Source organism: Chenopodium quinoa, unplaced genomic scaffold (genome assembly GCF_001683475.1).
Source record: "Chenopodium quinoa cultivar QQ74 unplaced genomic scaffold, ASM168347v1, whole genome shotgun sequence".
Taxonomy (NCBI): Eukaryota; Viridiplantae; Streptophyta; class Magnoliopsida; order Caryophyllales; family Amaranthaceae; genus Chenopodium; species Chenopodium quinoa.
Genome location: NW_018742931.1, coordinates 286,813 through 305,076, shown reverse-complemented (window position 1 = coordinate 305,076; position 18,264 = coordinate 286,813). Strand labels below are relative to the sequence as shown.

The 18,264-nt window shown below is 39.5% G+C and overlaps 1 pseudogene; it reads right to left on the bottom strand.

Annotated features, from left to right (window-relative positions):
* The window catches only part of LOC110728354, a 31,886-nt pseudogene extending 13,895 nt beyond the window's left edge, over positions 1 to 17,991 (bottom strand).
* Between the last annotated feature and the right edge of the window lie 273 nt (positions 17,992 to 18,264).

The window sequence follows — 18,264 nt, the reverse complement described above, 5'->3', positions numbered from 1 at the left end:
GTGCGTAGAAAGAGAACACTATGCAAGAGAATTAATTGCTTGAGGCTTTGCTTGAATGAATGTACAAATGTAATATTGATGGCTTTTATACCTCTTCATACATGGAGAAGTTGGGCCTTAGCCCAATTGGCTTGCCTTGAGGACTGATCTTTGACTTTAGCACAATTAGAGAGATGAACCTTGACCTTGGGCTTTTAATTGGATCATTTAATGCCCAAGCCCAATTGGACTAAATTGGACCCAAACAGTAATCTAGATGAGGTAGTAGATATTGGAATTTTTCACTACAAGGGTAAAAATCACCAAATTCGGCGATTTTCTCACTAGACTCAACCTCGATGAGCTCCGCACCCATGGCATTGAACTCAAGCTCGAGTCTTCCTCCCCCAATCCATCTCAACCGCCCGGCTAACGGATAAAATGGGACTAAAACACGGCTTAAGGACTCTTTTAAGGGTGTCAATTATTTTGTTGTTTGATGAATTCACCCATTTTTCTTGGTTGGTGTTGACCTTTTTGGTTTTGATGGACAAACTGACAAACTTGACTAATGGATGTTTCAAGTCTTTGGTGAATAAAGGGTTAAAGCAAAGTTCGTTCCGGAGTAGGAACTCGATACGGAGTAGCATTCTCAAAAAGGCCTCATGCAAATTTTACGTTCTAGTTATAATTGTAAGCACTCAATAATATAAACTAGAAAGGAACTCGATGAATCACGTTATTGATTTAACTGGAATAAATTTGTTTTAAAGATTTATGATAAAATTATTTTTAATAAGTGAATTTAATTTTGGAAAAGATATTTTATGATTAAAGTAATCTAGTTAAATATTTTGAATAAGATAATTATCTTTTTGAGTTTAGTTATTGTTTCGGGGTTTTCTGATGTCCTGCGAGAGAGTTACAATTCCGAGACTGGAACCGGACGTCTGTACCTGCAAAACAACGGAGACTCCTTGTGGTGGGAGCTCCGCCTCCAACGGTCAAGTTAGTACTTTTTTGAGGAGTGATAAATGCGGAAAGTAAAGGTGGGAGATCTGGTTCCTCTAGGGGAGGAGTGATCAATGTGTTTAGACTTCTCTAGGTGAGAGTCATCAATTGCTGAATCCCCTTTAATGAGGATTAATTAAGTATTTATAGTCTTGAGAAGCGTGCCAATTTTAGGTTTAGGTTAACCAGGGCAAATTGGGCTTCTCTCGGACTTTGGGCCTTGGTGGCCATTTTGCCTATTTGGCATATGGGAGGCCACGTGGCGTGGCCTGATTAGTCCACGTTGGACCTCTTAGGGTGACAAATGGCGGACGCTGATTGGCCCACGTGGTGGACACGTGGCAGGTCCGGATTGGTCCATTTGTCATGGGTAATTTTTACCCTAAACATTTGCCCCTCGGAAGGAGTAATTTCTCTTTCCAGGAGGGATTGCTCCTTTCGAAAGTTAGACCCTCGAAGCTTTGCTAGGTCGGCATCTTGTCTAGTTTTAATGGGAGATGGACTTGATTAACTTAGAAAATTTTGATACCTTGGGCGGTATGACATTTTCAAAGTTAATCAATCATAATAATGATTGCCGCCGAACTAGACAGATGCCGATTCTTTGCCCCACTATGCAGATAGCCCCTGATCAGGTGGACTGTCAACTATTGCACAAGGGTAAGCATTTAGAATTATTCGGTCGTTGGCCTCTTTTGATTCAATATACTAAGTTTGGTACTTAGTTTATTTCGTTGGGGGATGGCTGGTCATCTGCTTTGGTGGTTGCATAGAAGCAGGCGTCAGACAGGACGTCCAACCAAAGTAGCTACGTCTGTTGGGTTACAGACGACAGCTTTAAGTATAGCCAACCTAGTAAGAATAGTGGTCGAGTACCTCTGTTTACCAAAAAACAGGCGGACTCCTCATACCTTTTAGGTTCCGTACTAAGGATGGCAACTGGTTAACCTTGCGGTTAGTCAATCACTGCCTATTTTGTTTGAGTGGTAGGGAAACCAGGCGGCGGGGGCCGGATAGTCCCCTTGATTCGCCAAGTTTTTCTTGGCTATTAACTCAAAGGTTGTTAACCTAGCAGCAGTAGTGGTTGAGAGCCCCTGTTTGCTAAAAACAGGCGGGCGACTCATACTTTTTAGTAAACCTGGGCACCGTGTCGGGCCGGGCCGCGCCTGGCGGGCCACGGGCTGGTTCGTGTCGTGCCCGTCGTGCCGGCGGGCCCAGGATTTCGTGTCGTGCCGTGCCGGCCATTTTCACAGGCCAGCCCACGGCACGGCACGGCCCTCGTGCCTGGCGGGCTCGTCCCGTGCCGGCCACGTGCCGGCCTGCAGGCTGGCTTGCGGGCTGGCAGCGGGCTGGTGCAGTTTTCAAATAATTTTTTTTTTTTTTTTTTTTATATGACAACATTATAAATTAATAAGTTTAAAATGTATATAAGTTATAAAATTATAATTATAAGTTTTATAAGGTTATAACTTATAAGTTTATAACTTATAAGTTATAAGTTATTAAGTTATGAATTTTATAATATAAGTTGAATATTTATGTTTTATAATTTGTATATTCAATATTTATATTTATATATTTACTTTATACTATTACTTTAAAATTTAATGTTTATGATTTATTAGTAATTGGTATAATTTTATTTTTTTTTAATATGAATTTACAAATTGTAACAAAACGGGGAAAAAAGGCAAATTGGACTTTGGATGTGAATAATGCGTACTTTATATTATTATTACTTGAGTTGAGAAAATTGTACAATGATAACAATGATAAAAATCATACAATGATGGTATTAAACAAAAATTGGAAAATGATAAAATTGATATTTTTAAAATCGTACAATATACAATAATTGTCTATTCTTCTTCTCCTTCTTCTTGCTCGTCTTCGTCTTCGTCTTCGTCTTCGCCTTCGCCTTCAAGGTCATCGGCTAGTTGCATAGATTGGGAACTAGCCGAACCCGAACCGGAAGCGGAGGTTCCTTCTTCGTTGTCGTTGTGGTCGTAAGAACGGTCTTGTGAGCGATTTTCCGCATCCAACCAATCTTTGAAACACACGCACATTTCTAGTGTTTCGGGTTTTAGACTTGTTCTTCTATCGTCTAAAACCCTTCCGGATGCGGTGAAAGCTCGTTCGGAGGCGACGGAGGAAACTTGGATAGCAAGAATGTCTCGTGCCATTGCCGCCAAAGTTGGATGCTTCGAGCTTTGTTGTTTCCACCATGCAAGGAGGTCGAGGTTGTTTATCTCATCGTCGTCCATGCCTTTGGTGAAGTCGTAACTCAGGTACATCTGCAACTCCGAGACGTCGCTTTGCGTTCTCCTGATTGATGAATCACCTGAAAACCTTGAAATCAAGTTAGTAGCTTGTGAAAATAAATGTTTGGCCTTCTTACTTACGTTTTTGGATGGTTGGGAAGGCCCTGAGCGAGGAACGGTGCCTTATTTGGCTTCATAGACTCTATATAAAGCAAAAAACTGATCCTTCACATTAGTCTTATAGTTTTCTACATCATCGTCAAGAAACATGCATTGAAAGTAAATGTCAACTAACATAAATGTGTTTTCATACTTTTGCCTAGGATCTAATATGGAAGCAAAAATATAAATCAAAGGAATCTCACTATAATATTTACGCCACTTTTTTTCCATTGCTGGAAGATACTGATCATAATCACTTTGATGGCGATGATCAGCGAAAAGTTGGGCGAGTAAGCATGCATTAGAAAGAAAGTTTTGAGCACAAGGATTGTAAACAGTAGAAAAACAATACGTCATGTTATATAATAACTGTAAAAATTGCATATATCTTTCACAGTTATTCCAATCATCATCATACAAAGCATTTTGTGGAAATTTTTGGTTGTAAAATAATGTTAACAGGCCCTTGTACTCAATTGCCTTTGTTAACATGTCATAGGTGGAATTCCACCTAGTTGGGCAATCGGTTCTAATTTTTATTACCCTTATCTTTTGTTGTTTTAGAAAACTCTTCCATTCTTGGTATCTCATGTTAGAGCTATTAATAGACATAATAGCATCTCTGATTTTGCTGTATTATGGGCCAATTGCCCGAACTCCATCCTGTACACATAAGTTAAGTACATGGCAAACACATCTAGTATGAAGAGCTTCACCGTCTAATAGTACATCGGTTAAGTTTTGTTTGATAAGATTAGCTGTGTATGTCATAGAGGTTGCATTATCAAAAGTCATAGACATCATTTTATCTCGAAGGTTGTATTCGTCTATTGCTTGCATTAAATGGTGAGCAATGTTAATGCCGGTGTGTGGGTATTCCAGCATTTTGAAATGTATTATTCTTTTTTGTAACATCCATTGATCATCTACCCAATGGCAAGTCACACATAAATAGTGATATTTATAACCACTATCCCAAGAATCGGCTGTTAAAGATACTCTACAGTTAAGGTTACTCAATTCGGCTTGTAACCGGACTTTGTACTCTAGGAAATTTTTCATTGCGGCGGAACGAACGGTTTTCCTAGAGATTCTTTTATGTTGGAGTTGTAGTGCTTTGTTAATGTAGGTGTTGAATGCGTCACTTTCCGAGAAAAGAAAAGGTTGTTCGGCGTGTACTATCATTTTTCCTAGTTCATCCCTATCCCTCTCATAGTTGTATGTAAAGCCGTATGGATGGAATTGGGAAATTTTGGGCTGGGTTGGATCACTAGCTAGTTTTGCACAAGCTTTCATGTGTCTAGATAAGTGTCCCGTCCCGTTTTTGGTAACTGCCGTGAATACACTATTACATGTTTTACATTTTGCCCATTGTTCACCATCTTTACTTAGGACAAAATAACGCCATACCTCACTCCTTCGGTTTTTCAAAAGTAGCATCTCAGTTTCGGTTAATCATTCATGATGTGTGTGATGGTTAGTAGTGGGACTAGTGGGAGTGGCAGTAGAAGGGGTAGAACCGGAGGGAATTCGGGTACTTTCTTGGCTACCTTGGCTAGAACAATAGTTTTGTTGATCACCGATATAATTAGGTGGAAATTGGTATGGTGGTAGTGGAAATTGGTTTAGTGGTGGTGCTGGAAATCCCGACGTATTATATGGCTCATAGCCCGGGGGGAAGTAAATGGGGTCATTGGTTTGACTCGTAATTTGGGGGCTCGTTGTATTTGGTGGTTCCCTAGAACTACTACTACGGATAAGTCGGCCTTTCCCCCTAGACCTAGATGATGGGTTGTTCGATGCCATAATTAACAATTAATTTTTTAATAAAAAGTGGTTAACTATAATAATAATAATTAATAACAACAATTTTAACAATAAAAATATCAATAATATTAATAATAACAACAACTATAACAATAACAATAACAACAAAAATAAATAATAACAACAATTGTAACAATAATAATAATTAATAACAACAATTATAACAACAACAATAACAATTAACAACAATAATAATTAAACAAGATTATTCTAATAATAACAATAAAACAATAATAAATTTAAGATTAGTTTAGATCTTACAACCGTGCTTCAACGCTCCACTAATTACGATTACAAACTTTTTAATTTTTTCCGATATTAGGAAAATAATTAGAGAATTTAAGAGAATAATTAGAGAATTTAAGAAAATAAGGATTATTAGAGATTTAGAGAATATAAGAGATAAGAAGAAGAGATTGTGATTTTGTGATTTGGGAATGAAATGGAGGTGAGTATTTACAGAATTTTTGGGGAGCAAATTGGCAAAAAAACTAGCCGTTTTTTAGCCGTTTTTTTGGCTTATTAAGGAGCTAGAATAAACGGTAACATTACCGTTGGCCTGCGGGCCGTGCCTGCGGGCCGGCACAACGGGCCAGCACGGCGGGCCATGCCCGTGCTCGTGTCGGGCCATGCTTGGGAATTCTCAACCTTGTCCGTGGCACGGCCCGTGGCACGGGAGTTGAACTTCGTGCCGTGCCGTGCTTGAATTCGGCCATGCCGGGCTGCGCCGAATGGCGGGCCGTGCCGGGCGGCACGCGGGCCAACCCGGCCCGTGCCCAGGTTTACTTTTTAGGCTCCATACTAAGTTTGAGGGAGTGACTATAAGTTAACATAGGAGTTACTTAGTCTCCGTCACACTCTAGCTTGAGTAGTAGAGGTACCAGGCGGCGGAGGCCGGCTGATCCCTTGATTCGCCAATGTTTGTTGGCTATTAACCCAAGGAGTGGTTACCTAGTAGGAATAGGGGTTTGAGTGCCCCTGTTTGCCAAAAAACAGGCGGTCTACTCAAACCTTTTAGGTTCCATACCAAGTTTGAGGGAGTGACTATGAGTTAACGTTGGTGTTACTCAGTCGCCGTCACTCTTGCTTGAGAAGTAGAGGTACCAGGCGGCGAAGGCCGGCTAGACCCCTTGATTCGCCAATGTTTGTTGGCTATTAACTCAAGAGGTACCCCCTGCATTTATCCCAAGTAATACAGGCGGTCATCTGACTCAGATGTCAACTGCTACCACTGGTTTGGTTAGTGATAGAGTTATCATTGTCTCAAAAACGGCTACGTGGTTGCCCTTGGGGACATTCGTATAGGTGCCGTGTAATTAGTTTATAGAGCAATGTTCCACCCAAAAGGGAGCTGCTCTCTGCGACGAATTTCATCCAGAGGGATGCCGCCGGACGCCTGTTATGATGTTAGGACAGATCGTATTAGTTTAAAGATTGGATCAGTTGGCTTGGCGCCTGGACTGATCATTCGGCTTGTGGCCTTGGTTAGTTCTTGGTGAACGTAGGTGCTTAGTAAGAGGAGGGTAGCCGCCTGTTTAGGCACAGGGTCGGCCAGACCCTGATCATTTTTTAGCTAAGTATAGGGGGGTGGCTCTCTGTTTTGGAACCAGCCGGCCCTCTTCTATGGAGAGTAGCCAACTGTATGTCCAGACGGCATGCCCCTCTGGTGATAGTGTAAAATACTCAATGGAGAGTAGGCGACTGTAAATGTATAGGCGGCCTGCCCCTCTGATGATAGAGTAAAATACTCAATGGAGAGTAGGAGACTGTAAATGTATAGGCGGCTTGCCCCTCTGAATCAATATCAAGTATTGAAATAATTTCAAGTGTTAGAGTAGATAGATCACTAAGCTCCCTTCCATGGAGGATTGGTGACTCTACTTTCTTCGAATGGGGACAAGTGGTCGTGCTAAACTTGTTTTAATGTGGTTTGCGACCTTGCTGTTCGGCCTGCACATTTGCCGCCGGTCTTTAGCCCCTTAGTGAAATTAATGAAGGTCGACTGCTTTCATAGCTACGAGACTTCGTCGTATAGGGGGCCGACTACTATTCATGCCGCCTCTCTTGCTTGATAGACTTAGGCAATATTCTTTAAATGAGAATGACAAGTGATCACATAACTGGGATAATCATAATAATGATTGAGGTAGCTTTAACAAGGCTATGAAACCACGCAAACCATAGAACCAGACATTCGGCATGCCGCCTGTTTTGAAAAACATCCTATTCTTTGATGGATTTCATGCCGCCTGTTTTATACACACGAACTCAGCATTTAGAGTTGCTTGCTGTATGTGTTTGAGCTTTGCACATGGAGGACGTTTGCTTTTCATTTTTATTTGGCCAGCTTATCTTGTCCGTATTTAATTTGAAACATGGAGCTTCAAGTGAGGGCAACTCGGACAACTAGCTTTAGTCAACCGTCCATTTATTTTGTACGATCATACGTTGTTACATGCTAGGAGGGAGGTGAGTTCATATTGCCCTTATAAGGAGTTCAACAATAACCAAGCCGAGTAGCTATGATCCGACCCTCCATGGCTTGCAAATTTATCCTGAATTTTGTCGACATATATACAATTTGCAAAGCCATATATTACTCGACTTTAACAATGCTTAACATGTGAAGCATCCGACCACTTAAGTCCGCCTGTTATGTTGGCCGACTGTTTAAGAGGTTTGGTAAGCGTGACACATGCGTTTAACTAGATTATGGGTGGCAGCATGTGGTTAAAGCGCAAAGCTTCACACAATATGGTCAGGCTGATTTGCTAGGTGGCCGGCTGTTTTAAGCGAGTTGACACCGTTGGCTGTAACCATGCGGTTGTTTCTTTTACAAACAATCAAGCCTAGATGCTTGGAGCCAGCATGGTGTCGCTTGATTCACTGCTGTTTGCCCATGATACTTCGAAATTTCAAGAAGCACTTATCTTTAGCTTACATGTGGAGCATGCTGGCTGTGATGTTGCTTCGAATACATACAAGGGGTAGCCATCAACAATACCAGTCGATTTTAGCCTTTTAGTCAAATGCATGGTGATGGCTTGTAGCCGAATGTATCTCCAAATGCATAGAGATGGCCGTCTGAGCTATCAACATAGTACCGGTTGACTTGCTTAGTATCTCCAGGCCCTGATCATTTTTTAGCTAAGTATAGGGGGGTGGTCGTCTGTCTTGGAATCGACTGTATGTCCAGACGGCATGCCCCTATGTTGATAGAGTAAAATATTCAATGGAGAGTAGCCGACTGTAAAGGTACAGACGGCATGCCCCTCTGAAAATAGAATAAAATACTCAATGGAGAGTAGCCGACTGTAAAGGTACAGACGGCATGCCCCTTTGATGATAAAGTGAAATACTCAATGGAGAGTAGGCGACTTTAAATGTATAGGCGGCCTGCCCCTCTGAATCAGTATCAAGTATTGAAATCATTTCAAGTGTTAGAGCAGATGGATCACCTAGTTCCCTTCCATAAAGGATGGATGGTGTTATTAATGAGAGTCGGTTGCTTTCATAGCTACGAGACTTCATTGTATAGGGGGCCGGCTACTATTCATGCCGCCTCTCTTACTGTCACACAAATAAGTGGAGGTAATCCCTGAAGGGAGACGGTCTTCAATTGGTTACTGACTATGCTGCCGGGTTTAATAACCTTAGGCAATTTTTTTTTTTTTTTTCGAGGGAAAATCATAATAATGATAAGGACCAATGTAGTGTTATTTATCAATGCCAAACATTGAAGTGCCGGCCACTAAAGTTCAAGCGTCTACGAGGTGGTACTTGATTTCATTAAGTCATCTGACCACTAAATGCCGACTGTCCTTGTGACCATAGAACTCTTGTTGCCATAAGAATTCCTAAAATTTATCATGCTTGGTTATAGGCCGGCTGTTACCATGATGTGCCGGTTGGAGTTTGAGCTGCCGCCTGCTAGCCTATTTGTGAGGACCAATGAAGGTGCCATCGAAGTGCCGGCTACCCAAGCTGAAGCGTCCACGAGAAGTTGCTAGATTTTATTACGCATCCGCTCACTAAAATAAGAGTAATAAAGGTTCTGACTTAGCAAGAAATTGCCGGTTATTCTCATGATGATTTGCTTGATGATCTCGGCCATCCATGCTTATTATGGCTTGTCTAACAAAATACGAAGGTTGCTCTGTTTTTCTCATATCCAACCAATAAGGGCTGCCCACTTTAGTTAACCACTGACTTTTAAGTGAGCATGTGCCACTTGCTTTGTAACATTGCTAGCTCCATTGTCGGTTAGTGGCTTTCTTGCTTTCCTTGCTTAGCCAAGTTCGAAGGTTAACCACCTTACCGCCTGTTTACATGTGAACAAAGGTGTCGTTTAATCATGGCTTTGTTCATTGCATCACAATACAATAAGCCATAATGTAAATGCCGGCTGAAGCTAGGTGACTAGCGCATGATGCCGGTTGCATGCTATTTACGTGCTTGGCATTATTTAGACAAAAATGATCATAAGACTCGGCCCCTATTTAAAAAGTATGAAGACCCACTTTTGCTCATGCCCTTTCAACCAAGTGCCGGTTGTTTAAGGTGAGTCTAGTTGGGACTGGGCTTGAGTCTTGAAGAGCACTTGTGGCCGCCTTTTTTCATTAACAAGGGTGGCCGACTATTTGATTTTATTGAGCGTCTGAGCACCGAATGCCGGCTAAAATAAGAGCAATGAGGATTCCCTAACTTAGCAAGTTGAGTTATATACTCTTGGGCTCATAAATTTGGCTTGGATGATCACTTCATGCGACTCTTCAAACACATGGATACACACTTGGTTGGACGAATGGATAGCTTAGCATCTACTTGGCATGTACTCGTACCCAGCATCAACGTCAAATCTCAGCATGATATTTGAACTTAGCACGATAATTGTGTTTCATGTGCCGCATGTTTTACTATGGCTAGCTTCTTTGGTTCAAGTGCCCCCTGCTATCTTGAGCTACGACACCTAGATGCCGCCTGCTCTCGAATGCTTCGACCATCTGAACTCATCCAAGCCGGATGTGTTTTAGAGCTGCCTCCTTGCTGTGTTGCTAGGACTAGGCTGGTTGTCTATAGACATACAAGGGACTTGTTGTTGCGTGCATACACATGGTGGTTGTTTCTTTACAAACAATAGCAATGTGTCGTTTGATTCTTGATGTTTCCCATGATACTATGAAATTTCAAAAGGCACTCATTTTGAGCTTACATGGTGCTTTGGTAAGGATGTCGAGCTGCTCTTCTCAATGGAGCTAACTTTCAAAATTTTATTCGGCCACATGATGCCGTATGATCATCTTGCCGCTTGTTTTAATTATGTTTTGATCGTGTTGGGCATTATTTAGACCAAAGTGATTCAAGACTCGGCCCTCATTACAAAACATGAAGACCCATATCACCTCACGCATTGCTTGATGCGTTCGCTGTGGATGCCGCCTGCTTTCATGAAAGACAAGTGGTTTGTTGGATTTACTTGATGGCTAAACAGCCGGTTTCAATGCTTCCCATACATAAATACAGCTGCCTAGCTGCCTATTTTTTACATACACACGAACTCATTCGTCTCGGCCTTTTGAGTTGCTTGTTCTTGAAGTGATCAATCCGGCTGTTTGGTGGCTCGGATTGGGCTGGCTGTTTAGGTGTCGCCTACATTAGCATGGCTAGCTGATTTGTCATGCTTCGTGGCTAGGACTAGGCCGGCTGTCATCTGGCCGCCTGCTTCCTTGGGCGAGACGCCAATGCCCAGCTTTCACAATAAGAGACTAGCACATGAACAAGTTAAAGCATTCACTCTCATGGACAATTATATTACTACGAGCCAAGCGCTACTCCTCTCGGCAGGCCGAGAGATTTTTATATGTGCGAGTATTTTGGCTATTTGCTTTTGGAAGAACAAGCTGGAACCAAACTCATTTGTATCAAGTATACTTGGCATTATATTTTGAGCAAAAACCTTGCGACTGTACCTTGATAAAACATCATATAGAGCCGGCTGTTTATGCGAGAATGAGGGCTGCTCTTATGGTTGCCGCCTAAAAGCTCAAAGGCTCGACGTTGGCATGCCACTACTGCACTCACAGTCGGGCCTTTATCGAAGAAAAAACAGCAGGCTTCCTAGACATGTAGAACAACCGACCGAGGAAGTTGTTCGTGACAAGCATCATGGGAGCCGGCTATGTATATAGCGATGTGGGCTGGTAGTTATGATACTACTTATGCCACTTGATAATATCAAATGCTAAGATTAACTTTGTAGTAGGTTTCCACCTAAGTCTCTTAGGTGGAGCTTTGCAATACAAAATCAGTAAGTTAGGCGCATGTGGCCGTATGATCATGATTTGATAATAATGAAAAAAAAATCTTTTTTTTTTTATTTTAAAATCAATATCATAATAATGATTTGATAATAAAATTAATAATAGCTTACAAGCCTATCCATACGACTCTTGGCATCCGACCGTACGACGCTTGTAGTACTTGGCTGTCGGGCCGAATGCTGGGAGGCTGATATTTTGCCGGATGTACCCATTGAGTGTCGTGCTAGGCGTATGTAACTTCAACTGGGAGTGGTTTGATTTGGCCGACTGTTCCTTTGCAGGAACAAGCGCCCTTTGGTTGATCAAGTCTTGGATCTCCCCCTTGAAACTACTCATGAGGGTCATGAGTTCATTCCTGGTGATAGGGGCAGATCCCTCGGCCGCCTGTTGATGATTAGGCGGCGGGCCGACTGGTTTACTAGATTCAGCCAGGCAGTCTCCCCGTTCCTTCCTTTCGATGGGACGGGTGCGTCGAGCTCTGAGGGACCCGTCAGGGGCCGTGTGAGTCTCGACTTCATATTCTTCGTCGGTACCCTGGTCTGACTGGACCAGGGGATCGTCCATGGGACGCTTCTCACTTAGAATCGGTACAGACTGTGATACCATCTCGAAAGTACTCTCCCCACAGACGGCGCCAAAATGTTTCGGGGTTTTCTGATGTCCTGCGGGAGAGTTACAATTCCGAGACTGGAACCGGACGCCTGTACCTGCAAAACAACGGAGACTCCTTGTGGTGGGAGCTCCGCCTCCAACGGTCAAGTTAGTACTTGTTTGAGGAGTGATAAATGCGGAAAGTAAAGGTGGGAGATCTGGTTCCTCTAGGGGAGGAGTGATCAATGTGTTTAGACTTCTCTAGGTGAGAGTCATCAATTGTTGAATCCCCTTTAATGAGGATTAATTAAGTATTTATAGTCTTGAGAAGCGTGCCAATTTTAGGTTTAGGTTAACCAGGGCAAATTGGGCTTCTCTCGGACTTTGGGCCTTGGTGGCCATTTTGCCTATTTGGCATATGGGAGGCCACGTGGCGTGGCCTGATTAGTCCACGTTGGACCTCTTAGAGTGACAAATGGCGGACGCTGATTGGCCCACGTGGTGGACACGTGGCAGGTCCGGATTGGTCCATTTGTCATGGGTAATTTTTACCCTAAACAGTTATCATATTAGTTTTTTTTATAAATAAATATTTCAGAAAATATCTTTTTCAAATAAAATCTTTTTAAAGAAAATCTCTTAAAACATAATATTTGAACAAGTCAAATATAACGTTTTCTTGTTGCATGAATATCTCAGTAAAACCGTTTTCATGAGCTATTCTTTAGCAAGTTAGTTGTTTACGTGGATTAAGGAGTAGTTTGAGAAACTTCCACTACCTTGACCACTGTCACGATTCCCCATTACATGTTAGTGGATGTTGACATGTTAGTGGTTAAGGTGGAAGTTGAGGATTAAACTTCTCTATATAAACCACGGACTTCTTCATTGCAAATTACACTTCTTGATATTTAAAATTCCAGTGAACAAAATAACGTAAAGAGAGTTCTTATTTTTCTCTTATATTCTTGAGTGTACTTAGGTCTTGTATTGCAATTTGTAATCAAGACATTGGAGGTTGGGATTGTGAGATAGTTGAAGTTTCTGTGAGAGTTGGGAACAAGTTCCATTCTTGTGGAACTTGTTACGGGTTTTACTTTTCACTTGTAAAAGAGTTTATTTACATAATGGAAAATTACAAAAGCCTATATCATCTCTCTTTAGAATTCTACTGAGTTTTAATTCTGCAAAAAGTTCTAAAGTTCACTTCTTCTACAATTCACCCCCCTCTTGTAATAGGCTATTAGACCTTCAGTTGGTTTATTATAGAAATATATTACTGATGCACAAATAACTTCTGTAATTTGATCAAGTATTGATAAGGGTAGAATACCTTTCCGTGTTTTTTCAGCCGGTTTCACTATGTGCCTAGAGATTCCTTTCATTTATATTACTTAAAAAAATAATAATAATAAATAAAATAAAATAAAATTCCCTCTTTGTACTAAATTCATTGATTCCATGATTCCATCTACTATGTATTTATAGTACTCATATTATGGCTCCATTGGGCCGCAATTTATCTGAAAGTCTAATAGCCTACTACAAGAGGGGGGGTGAATTGTAGAAGGAGTGAAGTTTAAAACTTTTTGCGGAATTAAAACTAAGTAGAACAGTAAAGAGAGATGATATAGACTCTTGTAATATTCCACTATGTAAATAAACTCTTTTACAAGTGAAGAATAAAACCCGTAACAAATTCCACAAGAATGGAACTCGTTCCCAACTCTCACAGAAATTTCGACTCTGAAATTTCCTTAACCTCACTGATCACAATCCCAATCCCCAAGTATCTTGATTACAAATTGCAATACAAGAACTAAGTACACTCAAGAATATAAGAGAAAAATAAGAACTCTCTTCACGTTATTTTGTTTACTGGAATATTGAAGCTCAAGAGGAAACACCCACTATGGATTAGTGGAGAATTGTGACAGTAGTCAAGATAATGGAAGTTTCCTAAACTTCTCCAATAACCCACGTTAACAACTAATTGCTATAATTTTGCTTCAAGAAAACCGTGGCTTGAGATATTCATGCAAAAACGACTTATTTGACTCCTTCAAATATTCTGTTTAAAAGATTTATTTTAGAAAAGATTTTATTGAAAAAGATTTTATTTGAAAAAGATATTTTATAAATATTTATTTATTCAAAACTAATAGGATAATTAAACTTAAAAAGATAATTATCTTATTCAAAATATTTAACTAGATTAGTTTTATCATAAATCTTTAAAACAATTTTTATTCCAGTTATAATATTTTAATAACGTGCCTCATTGAGTTTCTTTCCAACTTATAATTTGAGTGATTACAATTAAATCTAAAACGTAAGATTGCATGAGGTATATTTGAGAATGCTGCTCCGCATCCTTGATTTGTGTTCCTACTCCGGAACGGACTTCTTGAACCTTTCATTCACCAAAGACTTAAAACGCTCATTAGTCAAGTTTGTCAGTTTGTCCATCAAAATCAAAGGGTTAACAATATTCCCCCTTTTCGATGATGACAAACACCGACAAACTTAGTCAAATAAAAATCGTTCAAACATGCAAAAGTAAACATAAAAACATAATAACACTTAAACAACTAAAACTTTATTAACTGAAAAAAAAACTTAAAAAAACTTATTAACTTGAAACTTAGCAAAAGCACTTGAAGTTATACCTTATGAGGCATGCAAAAATTTATCACGTTGGCAAATCTATCAATCAAAATGACTAGTAAGCGTGACATTTTTATAATACAATATCAACATATGAGGCCCAAAACTAATAGTTGATTATTATAATTTTGCCACTTAATAATATAATTTATCCGTTTTGTAATATAATTGCAATACAAGGGAGGGTACAAAGTTTTAGGAAAATTGTGGAGTGAGGACCAAAAGGAGAATATTATAATACTACCTCCGTTTTTTATTATCTACAATAACTGTACCTGTCATGGAGGCCAAGACAAAAGTTTTTAAGCATGATTATTAAAATATAAGGGTATGTCCTTAAACACTAATCCAATTAAAAAAAAAAACCAAAAATTTATGGGAACTACTAAAACCCAGAAGCACCACCACCGAACCCACCGTAAACCCACACAGCCACCCCACGAAACCAAACCCACGAACCAGACGAACCCAACCACCAACACGAACCAGACCCACGCTACCCCACGACACCAAACCCACACAGCCACCACCACGAACCAGACCCACACCACCCCACGAAACCAAACCCACAAACCAGACGAACCCACCCCAAAACCACCACCTCCAACCGAAAAAAATCTAACACCATGAATCCCGCCCCTAAAAAACCAACCCAAAGATACAAATGAAAAACCACTACCTTCTCTATCATCAATTAAAGATTTATTTGGTCAAATTTAACCATTAAAATTCTAGATCTAGAATTTTCATGGTTAAATTTGACCATAAAACCTTCAAATTTGAGCTTTAGTGACAAGACTGAAACAAAAGGAGAAGGAAGAGAGAGAAAGCGAAGACGGCGACGACGATAAGCATGATACTTATAGGGCGACTTCCGGCGAAGGTGGTGGTTGAATTTGAGGGAGATCAACAAAGAGAGGGGGAATTTATGGGTAGATGAAGATAGAGTGGAGATCGGTACGGTGGTAGTAGTGGTGGTGGTGGTGGACTGGTGGTGGTGTTTGCTATTGAAGGTGATGGTTGAAGAAGATGGTTGACGGAGATGGTGAGAAATAAGTGAGAATGAAAATAAGGGTTGATTGGGGTTGGAAGGATGAATATGATTAGTTTGGGGTTATTAATCATAGTTAGATTGTAGGTTAGAATATAATCAGTTTTTTTTAAGGGTAATATGGTAATTTTACCATTACTAAACTTACTATAAAAGGAAAAAAAAAACTTGTTGCAAATAATATGAAACACCCACTTTTAGTAATTGTTGCAAATAATAAAAAACGGAGGAAGTATAAAGTATAGTTAGTGGAGATATATTTAATTGTTAGTAGAAAAGAGAATTAATATAAAAATTTGTGTAAGTGGGGTTGGTTGGAGATAGAATTAATTAAATATCGGTAGGTTCTTACCAAATAAGGAAATATTGCGGTACAAAGTTTTAGGAAAATTGTGGAGTGGGGACCAAAAGGAGAATATTAATATAAAGCATAGTTAGTGGAGATATATTTAATTGTTAATAGAAAAGAGAATTAATAAAAAAAATAAATTGTGTAAGTGGGATTGGTTGGAGATAGAATTAATTAAATATTGGTAGGTTCTTACCAAATAAGGAAGTATTGCAATTATTACAAAACAGATGATAAAGGAAAATGTTGCGATTATTACGAAATGGGGGGAGTATTTTGTCTATCAATGTGACAAGGTAAAAGGAAAATTTGTCAATTACAACCAATAAAAATAATCCATTTTACGGATTACAACCATCAAAGTTTATTTTTTGCAAATTACAACTAAAAAAATCACCAAACCTTTTAAATTACAATAAATTCCGATTTTCAGTCATTTTCACTGAAATATAATGTCATTAAACATTAATTGATATTAAAAATAACCCCCGGCCAATATTCATACAGGGTATTTTTGTACGATGACCACAACTCAATACTTCACTACTACCTGCAGTGCTACCCTTTGCCACATTACCACTCGTACTCCCCCTTAATTCAAGAGGGTCAGAAGCAATATTGCCACTAACATAATATTGATCAGAAGAAACATCATCACTAGGAGTCTAGGAGCCTTTGATGACGAGGCATGCACATGCAAATTAGAGGAAACATCTTGCCTTAAATCTACACCATCATCACGCCTGACAATAATATTCATATTCAAATCATTGTCAAAATCCTCGTCATCCCATAAACTCACTTGATTAAAATAAATTTTCCATTGCACCCTCTCCAACTCATCAACAAACTCAATAAAAGGGAATTTATTTTCAACAAATTTCACATCACGACTAATCAAAAACTCATTCGTCTCCAAATCATAAAAACGCCAACCTTATTTTTCGAAAGGATAACCAACAAATATACACTTACTAGATTTTGAGTCAAATTTATCTTTACCACGAAAACTATTCACAACATAACTCAAACACCCAAAAACACGTACTTCATCATAAGAAAGGGGGTTTCCCAAACAAACATTCATGAGGGGTTTTTTCACCTAAAATAGGAATCGGAGTCAAATTAATTAATAAGATGAATGGCGGCCAAAACACATTCTCCCCAAAAAATACTTAGGCAATTTAGCTTGAAAACGTAAAGCACAAGCCACATTCAAAATATGTTTATGTTTCCTTTCAACCCGACCATTTTGTTGAGCGGTATCGACACATGAGGTTTGATGTATTACTCATTTTTTTAAGAAAATGGTCTTAAACACAAAAAACTCTTGCCCATTGTCACTTCGTAATACTTTAATCTTTTTATTAAATTGAATCACGAATTAATTTCCCTACTTCATGTTTACCAACCATCAAATAAATCCATGTAGCACGAGAGTAGTCATCAACAATAGTGAGAAAATATCTAGCATTGCAACTAGAAGAAATTCTATTCGGACCCCAAATATCACAATGTATCAAATCAAACAAATCAGATGCTTTATTCATACTTAAAGGAAACGAGTTTCGGGGTTATTTATCCATAAAACAAACATGACACCACACTTTTTATTCATACTACTACTGGCTACTCTAGGTAAAGACAATACTACTTTCATCGAAGAATGACCCAAATTAAACGTCTATGTCATAACATACTTGCATCAGGAACGGCTACTGAATTTGCTTGAAAACTACGAGCACGAACTGGCCGGAAAGTGATAGACCCCATTATACTGCACCCCCGCTCCAATCCGGTTCTCTAAAGTGCGGTCTTGAATAGTACATAGCTTGTTAGTGAAAAGAACAATAAAATTTTGTTTTTCTAATAATTGAGACACTGACAACAAGTTACATTTTAATTCAGGAACAAATAAAACGTCTTCTAAAATTAAACCATCACTTAATTTTATTTTTTCTTCTTCAGTGGCCGTAATACTCTTTCTGTTAGGCAAACCAACCGAAGACAAAATATCACACAAATCATAAAATAAATTCAAGTCAC